General features: G+C 34.7%; 1 protein-coding gene across 1 annotated transcript in view; it reads right to left on the bottom strand.

Annotated features, from left to right (window-relative positions):
- Nucleotides 1–10389, bottom strand: part of LOC133214485 (cadherin-19-like) — a 72417-nt gene extending 62028 nt beyond the window's left edge. The window contains exon 1 of the mRNA XM_061357395.1: nucleotides 10160–10389. The gene's annotated coding sequence lies outside the window, so the exon portion shown is untranslated. The remainder of the gene's footprint in view (nucleotides 1–10159) is intronic.
- Between the last annotated feature and the right edge of the window lie 1628 nt (nucleotides 10390–12017).

Below are 12017 nucleotides of genomic sequence, written 5' to 3'. Positions count from 1 at the left end.
TGACACCAGCCACTTTTGTGGGCCCTGGTGAGTCCCTTTTGGTTTTTGTTGTTTGGAGAGAGAAATCATAAGCTATAAGTTGAACAAACAAACAAACAAATTTGTGAGGTCATTTACTACTTGTACAGCAGAGGTTTGAAGGGAGAAAAGGCTTGGTAAATTAGGGGAGTGACTGGGATGTTTATGCTTACATCAGGTTAATGACTTCACCTTAGTAAAGATGGTACTGTTTCTTTTCAAGGCTGAAGTTAACCTCTTCATGTCACAGGGATTTTCTTGTGTAGAGTTACGTTTATTGAGCATCTTGATACAATAACTAAGAACTACTTACAACCTCACTACATCTAAATCCAAATGCTTATTCTTCTTTGAAATGCTTAGACAACACCTCCAAAACAGTGGAGTTTTTTTTGTATGTAGAAAGCAGATGAATAAAAATAAAATATTTCAAGATAATGCCTTTTCATGAGATTTTACCACAATTTCCAACTGATCCATAAATACCACAAACATTGGTTCAATACAAGAACCAGTGCAAATAAGACAGTACTTCAATATATCTTAATCATTTTACTCATCTGATAACCAACAATCTTCCTGAATTTCCCATTCTTTACAGAAATAGGTCTTTGCCTGGGTTGAGTTTAATGGTGTAAACTGAACTCTATGGGCTTAAGGTTATCGTTGTTAAGGTTGCAAATGGCAAATTAATTTCAAAACATGTAAAAAAATCTCCAGTTATAATTCTAACCTACAAGAGGAAAACATTATGATTATTTTTGTTTTTCTTAATCATAGATATAGAAACAGGAGAATTAAAATGCATTACAAATATTGTAAAACAAAATATAAAGATATATATATAGTTACTGCATTTTAAGAAGTATTTCAGAAGTTCAAACTGCAAAAAACTTTCCAGCATTAAAAACAATGGTGTTTTTTAACACATTCTTAGCATCACTGTTGTGTCATCGCTGTACAGCCAGGTTTTGGCCTTGTAAATGATAGAAACCACCCCCAAATTATGTTTGCATATTAAGAAGCTTATGTGTGATATAATGAGCATGCTATCAAATTGTTTCCTTTTTTAATATATGTAGCCTATTTCTAAAATAAATGGTAAATAGTGGTATAAGTACAGACCTTTTTGCAAATAATTAATCTAGCTACCTAATGGAGATGTCATGAAGATCTAAAGCAATGACTCTTGAAGTATGTCCTCTAAAAATCTTTAAGACATTATTTCAGTGCAAGATACAGAAATGAAAATTCTTTTCTTAAAAAAAAAAAAAAACAGGAAAAAGCTTTCCATGATATTTTGTGAACATTTTTTACAAATATGTTGGTGTTTAAAGTAAAAGCAGAGATTGTTTTCATGTGAAAAACTTGTAGTTGATCAATTAAGTATTTCGAAACTTGAAAAATATTGGAGTTATTTTAATTAATTTCCTCTCGAGGGAGAGCTATGTGAATATTCAACTTTTTTTTTTTCACTGAGTTTAAACTGATTTTGAACCACTTTTTCTCTGTTAACTTCATGAAGCAATATAGGGCAAGAAGGAGCAGGCTGTGACTAATAAACCTTCCATGATTTGTCAGCAGTGCAGCTGCAGCCTACACGCCTGAGCTTTGTGGTGTGACTGGCAGCAGGGCTGGGCTGGCTCAGCATCCTTCTGTTATCTTCTTCACCCATATGCAGGAGACGGCAAGTCATCAGCGGCTGCTGAGGCTGTCACCTATGTTTCTCCCTTGCATGAAGCAATCGATGTGTCTGACGGGCAAATAACTTACATTGTCTTTTACACAGATGAACTTGCTGCCACTTGACGGAGTTCCAGCCTTTTACACCTATTAAGGAAGGAAACAATAATGCTGTCCTCCTCTCCCCAGGGTTTTCTGTATGCTACCTCTGACTGTGTCCTAAATGAATCAAGAAATCAATTTGCAGCCTCTCTGCCTCACTTAAATCAAGCTTATTCACAGTTTCTGCTGAGTAAAAAACATTCAGTTCTTCTCCACAGTTACCCACTGACACTTTGACGAAGATATATCAGAGCCTTGGACAAAGTTGCACTGCCTGAAATGTTTGATTTTTCCAATTTTTTTTTTTTTTTAGCTTTTTTTGTTACCTTTTCACTATTTTACTACATTACCTTTATTGGTATTGTGTGTATGAATTAATTTTGCTCCTAGGCTTATTGACTGTTAAATACAGTTGCTAAATCAAGTAGAAAAAATATTTTATTACCAGAAGGACAGAATGTAATATTGAATAAATTTCCTTTTTAGTAAAAAATTGTGACTACAAGGTGAAATATTAGAATGTTTATTGTGGATGCATAGATATTATAAGCCTGCTAATAACCTAATAATAAAGCCTGAGATTCCCATGTTTTCTTAATATTGCATTTATTAATTCTGCATTCATTAATTTTAAGCACCTGAAAATTTAAAATCTAGTATAACATACCTATGCAAGCTCCTTCAACAGTCAATAGAAAAAGAAAGGCATCTGTGTTTTACTGTATTGCAAAAAAGGTAACTAACATATGAAGTCTAAATCACCCTCTTTCTGTTTAGAGGGTCTTGACAATTAACCTAAGTAAATAAGTTCCCAAGAGACAACTACAGATGAACTGCATTCTTAATTTTATGGTCACCCCTACAGAAATACTCTATTTTTCATCAAACTCTTTCACTTCTGAGTTCATACTGCTATTACTGAAGTTCAAGGTGCATCTTCTTAAATATGTCAGTACAAATTTACATTTAGAAGTATAACTCACATTTGCTCTGTACTTTTTTGCATTTTAGGTAGAGAGAAATGATTACAGTGAAGGAATATAGACCAAACCAAAAAGTGATTCATATATTAACTGGCTTAAAATAATGTTTAAAATTCTTCTAAAACACACTATTTTTCTTATTGGTACAGGATACTTTGAATTATCATATAAGCACCTTTTTAGAACCTATTTGTCTATGGACTGGACACGGGGAATAATGTTATCCAAAAGAGATGACATTTTCCATGTTTTTTAGTATATTGAAAAACCTCTCAGTCTTCAAGAAACTTTTTTCTCACACATTTTTAATCCCTGCTTAACACAGCTGATTATTAGAATGCTATTTATACATAAGATTACTATGATTTATGATCAATATGATCATAATGGCATACTACAACAATATCACATTGTCATATAGAAATCATAAATACTATGTCATAGTGTGGAAAGAAATTGTTTCTTTTGGATATTAAAAAAATAAAACTAAAACTAAGTTTTCTTTATTTCCTCAATTTATAGTTTTCTGTGATTTTGATACATATACGTTAGAATGCTCACTTTTTAATTCATTACAGGTGAATATGAATTCAGATTTTTACTGATGTCAGTTGATTCTCCAAGAAGTTCTTCTGCATGCGCCTATGGGTTCATCTTACTTTCCTGGTTTAGGTAGAGTGAGTATTGCTCCAACATATCCTGACTTAAAAAAAGAAAACCTACACAAAACAACTACAAATTCCTAGAAATCTGAAGTTGCTGTCTGCAAAAGGCCACTGAAATTGTTCCAACAGAGTTTATCTTCAAATGTCCTACTGAAATAGTACATTTTTTTACTCTCTCTGACATTTAAGATTAGTAATACTCAGGAACACCGTCTATCATATTTACGATGTAACAATTTTTGCTCTGCCACCTTGTTTTCATTTCAAACAAAATGGTCTGAATCAGCTTATAGTAGCTCAGGCGTACGCACTATTTCTCCACTTGGAAATCAGCCATTATTTTGGAGAGGTTATCTATCAGAAGAAAGAAAGGAAAAAAAGGCAAGCCACACAACAAAATCCCTAAAGGACAGAAAAGCGGAAATCCATGATTAATGACAACTTATGAGCTCTTCACATCTTTGACTTATTTACATTTCCAGTTTGTGTAATATATCCGGAAAATGTGATTATAAATTTTACAAATTTGTGTTTCAGAGTTTCTTTGAATGCTTTGTGCATGCAACAAACCCATGTTTATAGACACTGATTTGGGTGTAAGTTCTTGCTTTACATTTTCTTTTCTTCTGTGACAATAGTTTCATTTTAGGGAAATAAACAATTTTAAAAATGCAACAATTACATTTGGTTTTAAAGACTCTATGTAACAGTAACTTTTTGTTTGGTTTTGCTAATGCTGGGGTGCTGAGAGCAAGTTGTTTGGATGCTTGCAGTGAAACTATCTAGCTATCTGCCTATCAAGAGAGAATGTTTCAGGATCTGGCCTTGGGTTAGCGTCTGAAAGGGATTCAGGCTCCCATTGAACACGGTTTGCAGGGCTGCTCTGTTAGCTTCTCCTACTGATGTATCTTAAGAAATCTGCTGCCTGTCCATATGTGCATGGCTGGTCCTAGCAGTGCTAGGATGTGAAGCCCTCTGCACAGGGCAGGAGCCCTGACACCAGAACAGCAAAACACCTTGGCTGCAGTCAGCATTTCTCCCATGGCTATGGGAGCCACCAGCAAAGGAGAAAAGACAAGAGGGCCCAGTCACAGCTACAGCTATATCCATGGACTCATATGGGATGCTGAGGGGATTCAAATGGGGGATCCCAGTCAGATATTGCCTGTGGAACCAGTAATTGATGGGATTGGGGATGCTTAGGGAAAGACCCTGCAGGTACGTGGGGGAGGCACTGAAGAGGTATGCGAGGGGAGAATCTGTTGTGTGCAGGTGGGAAGACTCTGAGAGGACATTAGAGAGACCCCAGGGACTGTACATGGGGGGACTGCTATATTGACCTGCTGGATCTTCCTCCTGGTGGTCACATTCATGTCCCCCCTGTCTCCCTCCCACCCCCACCCCCAACCCCTCAGCAAGTCAGGGGGGTAATGTCACTTGTGAAGATTACATATCACTGGTATTAAAATGTTCAGGTAACTAAGACCATTTGGTGTCCACACTAACAAAGTGATCTTAAATTGTAACAGTCTTTGAGTTTAGGCTCTGTTTTCCCATAATCTTTAGGTGGGAAAAAAAATCTTTTCATAAGATGATCACTTGAAAAAATATTTGAGATAAAGAATTGAGTACAACAATATTACATCTAAGGCACCAGAAAATGGGTCTCATTTTATAACATTTGCACACCACTGAAAGCGGATATATGAAAGCTGAGCAGTTGGCACAGTTTATCTCTATGTGACATTTCCAAATGCTATTTATACACTTTTTGGGTCAGTCTTTTATGAAAATAGCTGTGTACACCAGCTATCTAATGATCTGGCATTTGAAACCAATTCAATTTATATGTTAAATTCTATGCTAGGAAAAAAACAATACACTTACTACATTTTCTTTCTCTAAGTCTGGTTGTCATCTTAATTTGCCTGGAAATATCTTTTTATTTTCTAGGGGCACCTCATGGGATATAAAGTAGCATAAATCATTCTAGTTCACCTACCATTGGGAATTACTGTTAAGGGTAAATTTTAGTGCAGCCAATATATATCACAGTAATACATAAATAGAGCACCAGAAATGAGCTTAATCTTCTCTGACAGCTATTTGCATCTCACGGAGAAATGGAGTGAAAGATCAGCTATTTGTAGATGACCAAGGCAGTAATTGAAACTAGCACTATTTTACAATTTGTTAGTAAATATAGGTGTTTTATAGTTTGCAGTGTACTGGTATGCATCCTTCTCTCCTTTATTCTTTCACTCTAGTTTTCTGCAGGCTTCATGACAAGCTGCTATGCCTAGAAAGGGCATTATCAGCATGACCCATTGTTTCAGCTCATGGGCCTTAGCACAAAGATCTCTTTTTGTGTTCTTCATCTGAAGGATGAAAGAGAGAAGGAATTTGCACCATTTAGAGGAAAAAGGAAATCCTGTTTCATAACACCTCAGATGTCTAGGATAAGTTAAAAGATAAACAAAATTAGAACTACCCCTAGTCTGTGTCCATCTTCACAAAAATACATGTAAATTCATGAGGTCCCTAGGAAGCTTCTGTAGCAGTTTGTACATTCGTACTCTTCATGCCAACATGTAACATAGAGGATGGTTTTGCATATGGGCACGTGTGCTTGTTATGACTGTTTTCAGTAAATTTAAAACAAAATACGCGTAGAATATTTGCAGTATTTTTGATTATATAAATTCATACATGCTGCTGTGTTAAGATTTTCTCATCTTTATTTATGAAGTCTGTTGATAGTTTTCTTGAAATTTTCAGAGGGCTTCCAAACATCCAGAAATCACAGCTTAATTAACGTAGAATCATAGAATTGTTTGGTTGGAAGGGACCTTAAAGCTCATCCAGCTCCAACACCCTGCCACAGGCAGGGACACCTTCCACTAGACCAGGTTGCTCAAAGCCCCATCCAACCTGGCCTTGAACACTTCCAGGGATGGGGCAGCCACAGCTTCTCTGGGCACCCTGTGCCAGTGCCTCAGCACTCTCAGAGTGATTTAACAGAAATTCACATCTAGTCAGGTTTTGGTTCCTCTGCTTAGTTATCACAGGTAAAACTCCTAGAAAGTGATCTCTGCTCACTTGTGATGACACCCAGGAATACACAATCTCTTTAAAAGGCAATATAATACATAAATTCTGTTTGGGATATCTAGATCTCATTTAACAACTTCAAATTGCTAAAGAAACACTAAATAAACACAGTTTTCTTTGCAGGTTTTTTTCTGACCACTTTTTTGAGAGGTGACAATATCCTATTTCAATTTATCAACTTCAGGAGGGAAAAATTTACCATGTTGCTATGTAAATTCTTTCACACATATTCTACATGCTTTATTCACCATTCTAAAAAGGTTCTCTACAGGGAAAGGAGTGTGCGACCATAGTATCTTTATCATTTGCCAAGCACTGCCTCTTTAAATCCCTTTTAATTTTTGCACTCTGTATATTTGAAGAGAACCCCTTAGATTAGCTACAGCATCAGAGTGCTAACAATGAAAAGCCACAAACCTTTTTCTAGCTGCATGAGAATAAGGGGCAGCCATTTAAAATATTTGTCAATATAATTAAAATATTAAATATTGCTTAATGTAGTTGCAAAAAAATGGTCTTAAACAGAAAAATGTCAAGCAAAATTAAACTTCAAGAACTTCAAACTGCTATTTACCCATGTTATTTACTACCGGCTGTCTTAAAAATCTGTAGAATACTAAAAGAGTTATGTTGCAGAGAGATATTTATCCTGGCTAGATCTGAGTTAGGATAAATTTGAAAAGGCAGTGCTCAGTCACACTGAATTCAGGTATTCTTTTTTTATTTATATTTTATAATTTACTGTATGAGGTTGTATTTGGCTTCCAGTGTGTCATAATTCTATGTAAAAAGTAAACCAGGAAAATGCTAAGTCAGAGCTTATACTTCCTCCAATGTGTAGTCAGTAATTTTAAGGTTGCAACAACTGTCACACATACTTGAAAAAAAAAAAAAGTGCCAATGCAAAAAAGAGTTTGTCCTCCACAAGTTTAACACTGAATCTGAACAGGTAAACTTTAGAGTTCCCTCTGAAGATAGTCTTAGTAATCTCATTTCAGGTGTTGTATTTTTAGTTCCAGTGCTATATTTGCAAACACACTGTCTTTTACAGGGGTTTTACTTCTTTCTTTTTCTTTTTTTTTTGTCCCCCAACTGAATATACTTTATGTTTATAATGAATGTTTCTAATTTTGTTGTCTCAAAAGGAGTTAGACTTAAAAGTTAGGTCAGGGACCTGAGAACGAGGGATTTTAATTTAATATCACCTTCCATATACATCATCTTCACTGTGTTTGAGTCCCTCATAGAAAGCCTGGAAGTAATATCCATTTACAAACATTGTTAACAGTTTCAGCTTGTTAGCAACAGCAGTTGCAATTCCTTTTATGTTACAGGTAGTGAAGATGCAGAGAGAAGACCTGGATCTGTGTATCCAAATCACAGTTATGTTCCTAGGTCTGCCCCATGTGGTCTTGTTGATATTGCTCCACCTTCACCAGCTTCCTCTGTAATGGATATGTACCTTGTCTACTTAGCAGGGACTGAAATGAAACCTTTAGCAATTCTCAGGTTAGCCAAGATAGCTGAGGCTGCCATATATGCTCTCTGGCCTCTCAATTCATTCATCTTCAGAAACAAGGTTTTTGCTAGGTTAATAATATCGAGAGGATGGAGAAGACAGACATTCTGTTACACCTTTCTTCTATTACATGTAACGTAATCATTCTACATATCATGTAGACTCAAAAAGGCTTGCAAACATAGTTGAAATAGAAAAAAAACAACAAAAACAGAGGACTGTGGTGTAATCCATTTCTTATGTCTATGGTAAAAATTGAGAGTTTCTTTGACTTACAAAGTAAAACGAAAAGAATTGTTTTTACATATTAGAAGACTACAGTATTATCTATTGTATGATTAGATCTGTTGGCAAAATTACTTGTTTTAAATTAAACTAATTGAAGAAATAGCCAAATCTTTACGATTAAGCTAAACTAGAAGCTTCCAAACATAATTCTAATGAGTATGATGCAAAGACTGTGCAATGGAAATTTCACCTTGCAGAGTTATAAAGTATCGGAGGAAGTAAAACTAACAGAAATAATAAAAAGCAACAGGTATCTTAAACCAAGAGCACCATTAAAATCTGTCTGTATAGCATATCAGATATTGCTTTCTGATTTCAACATAAAAATGTGCTGATATTGTCTGATGTTTGCTTCAGGCTAGTAACTGTAAAGCATTCTGAAACAGAAAGGCGGCATATTGAGTTAATTTTTAAAATATTCTAAATTTTAGCATACAACATGTACATTACAGTTTCATACATTTTAACAGTGGTTAAAATAGTTATATTTTGGTTCTAAAAATATGTGGCTTTACATAGCAGATTTTTAATTTTGCCCTTCAATTTTAAGCTACTTTTCTTAGAATATTTTGTGGGAAAGTCCCTCTTTCTTCCTTCCTTCTTTACCTAAAATAATTCCAAAACTGATTTTCATTAGCTGCTAGCTCCTACACCAATGCATTTCTTAGTCTGTTAAAATGTAGAAAGTCTGAAGTCCAGCCACAGTCTTTTATTCATTTTATGTAAGTGCTTGGTTCAACACTTCTAACAGTAAAATGCTGAACTTTGAAATGTATCACTCAAGTCCTAAAAAAATTACAACTTTTGCACCTAGTACGAATATATCCTGTTCTAAATTAAAAGTAGTTTATTTAGCTTGCTTTTGTAACCACCACTGATCCTATACTGCAGTCTATTAAAATAAATATAATTATATAATCCAGAAGCTAAGTAATTCCTACCAGTTTCATATCAAATGTATTTGTCAAACTGAACAACCTGGCAGACATTCAGCATCTTAATAACCAATCAACAGCTATTAAATATCTGTGGGCTATATTCTACTGGCTGTTTCTGACTACAGTCTAATTGGAGAGGTTGAGCATAAAAAAAAATTGTAGCTATAGCTTTCAGTAGAAGGCTTACGAAAGAAACATGCAGATATTTTGATAATGTATGCGCTGCGCTGCTCTTTGAACATCTTATTTACTAACAAATTGCCATTTTACACTTGAGATCCAACAAAAGTCAAAGCATCCCTTTTTGTGATCTGAATGTGGAAGTATAAAGAGAAATGGGAACAGAAATATGAATTTAAGCTTAAGACTAAAATTAGAAAAAAAAATCTACAGTAGACTGGAGAGTAACAAGGCAGAGATTACTTCTGTCTTCTTGTAAAAAAAAAACCTTTTCACTCTTCTTATCATCACCCTCAGAAATTGTAAGCATATTGTAATGACAATCACATTCATGTGTGTAGATGAAGCAGTTGTGAGCAGTCTGTCAGAGATGGGAGTCTTGCAAAAACAGGTTCATAATCAGCATGAACATTTTAATGTGCAAGTTGGGCACAAAACAGGCATAGTAAGCAGTTTATCTGGGAAATCCAAAGTAAAAGCTTGGATTTCCACAGCTATAGAAGTTGGTCAGTGGATTCTGAGGAAATAATAAAGGCAGATTTCTTATCCTAGAGGGTTTGAGTGGCTTCTGACTTTGTTGTATTTTTTTTTTTTGCACTGGAGACACCCAGCTAAATGTTCTAAATTTTACTTTTGAAGATAATAAAGAAAAACAAAAAGAAGATATCTTACCTGTGTAACCTCAGGGCCTTCTAGGTTTAAAGATATAGGTATTGTAAAAGTTGAATTAAACATCTGATGCAGAGAAGTAAGCAGTTCTCTTCACAGATCCTCAGAAAGCTTTAGGAGTTACAGTTTCCTGCCAGTATAAGTCACTTCTGCTTTAGTTTTGCAAACTCTCAGTATGGCACTGCTTACTGCATGCTATTTTGGGTGCCCTGAGTAAAACTATGAACACAGGCACTTTTGTGCAAAACATCATAAGGCCTCTCTGGTGTTCATTCAGAGTTCAGAATTAAAATGCAGAAGGCTCTAGCAAGCAAAATACAGACTGATTTTCTTTTTCATAGTGGAAAAATAAAGTACTCCCGGGCAAGTAACCAAGGTGGTGGGAAGGTAATTCATTTTGTGTGAAACTGTTTTGCAATTGAAAGGGATATGACCCCTGTTTAGAGATTAGTCAGGGAAACAAGTGATCAGTATAGAGCAGTCACAAAAGTTAGTCAAAGAAGAGAGTTTCTACAGTCTGGTTCTTACCCTCCAGCCTTTTTATCCCCAAAATAAGTTAGTTTCAAGAATCAGAAAATCTTTGCATTGAGAAAAAAACACATGACCAAAGTATTGTTTTATGTCCCTACATGTTTTGAGAGACACTAAATAAATCCTTTTCCTTTTCTTACAGCTGTCTACAAAAGCTAATTTTTGTCAACAAGCTGGTGTTGAATATTTAGAGTTAGCTGAAAAATATGATAAAAATGATCTTCATTAAAAAAAAAAGAAAAAGACACTCAAAATCTTGTGGAATGATTTTGCAAAATTTATAGGTTTTTTCATAGAAACTAATTTTTAACTTAAAATAATTTAGTAAAGGTTGAACAATAATTCAAGTATACATTGTGGATTCCTTGTACTTTCAAAAAAGAAATATGGATCCTTTGAGAATAAAAAACTGTGAATTACAGTAACATTTCTGTAATTGTTATGGAAGGCATATTTATGAGATAATTTAGACCTTAGTACTATATCAGTATTAGCTCCAGGCCAAGACAATTTCTGAGAAGTCCTGAATGTTAAAAAAAAAAGAAAAAAGTGAACATCCGAAATTTTGTATCCTTAATGTATCCTGTTAATGATAAAAATAAATCAATGAATCAAACAAACAAACAAAAAACCACCCTAGAACAATTTTAGATTTTTCATTATGAAATTAATAGCTTAAGGTTGCCTTAAATATGCCTTCAGTTGACAGATTATTTTTTAATCCCCAAATTGCCTTCTTTTAAAAAGAAAATTTTGACATCTCAAGAGAAGTTATCTCTCCTTTTTTTTTCCTCATATGATCTAAGAAAATTTAGCAACTGTTCCTATCTGGGAATTGAAAAACTCTTGTCTGTACTTTTGCCATGTATCCTTAACCTGTTTTTTTCCCGGAAAATAAGAGAAGTAAATTCTGACCAGCCCTACAGATCTTCCTTAGACTTTCAGTAATCTCATGTCCAGAGCACAATAGATGGTGAGTGAGGAAATGGGATTCTTCAGCATATGTACTACTATAAGAAAACATGACTAGACAGTGTTGCCATGTCAGAGAACAACAGCATGATCTGTAAAAGGAGCAGTTTTGACTGATGCATATGTGAACTCTGGTACCTTGGTTAACACTGAATTACTGTTTACTGTCTTTAAGTCTAGATGTCAGGCAAATCAGCTGTTCCAAATGAATACAAAAAAAATTGATTCACAAAATTAATTCACAAAATTAATTCACAAAATTGTGAATTAATATCACAAACCTTTAAACATGAAATGAATGGGTTTGAAATAACACAGGAAAACTGCCCATCCATTATGTCCATCTTGAGTCAGAAGG

This window comes from Neopsephotus bourkii, unplaced genomic scaffold (genome assembly GCF_033783945.1).
Source record: "Neopsephotus bourkii isolate Nb327-2 ecotype Australia unplaced genomic scaffold, CSIRO-AGI_Nbou_v1 NB_894, whole genome shotgun sequence".
Lineage (NCBI taxonomy): Eukaryota > Metazoa > Chordata > Aves > Psittaciformes > Psittacidae > Neopsephotus > Neopsephotus bourkii.
This window is presented reverse-complemented; position numbering and strand designations above follow the sequence as displayed.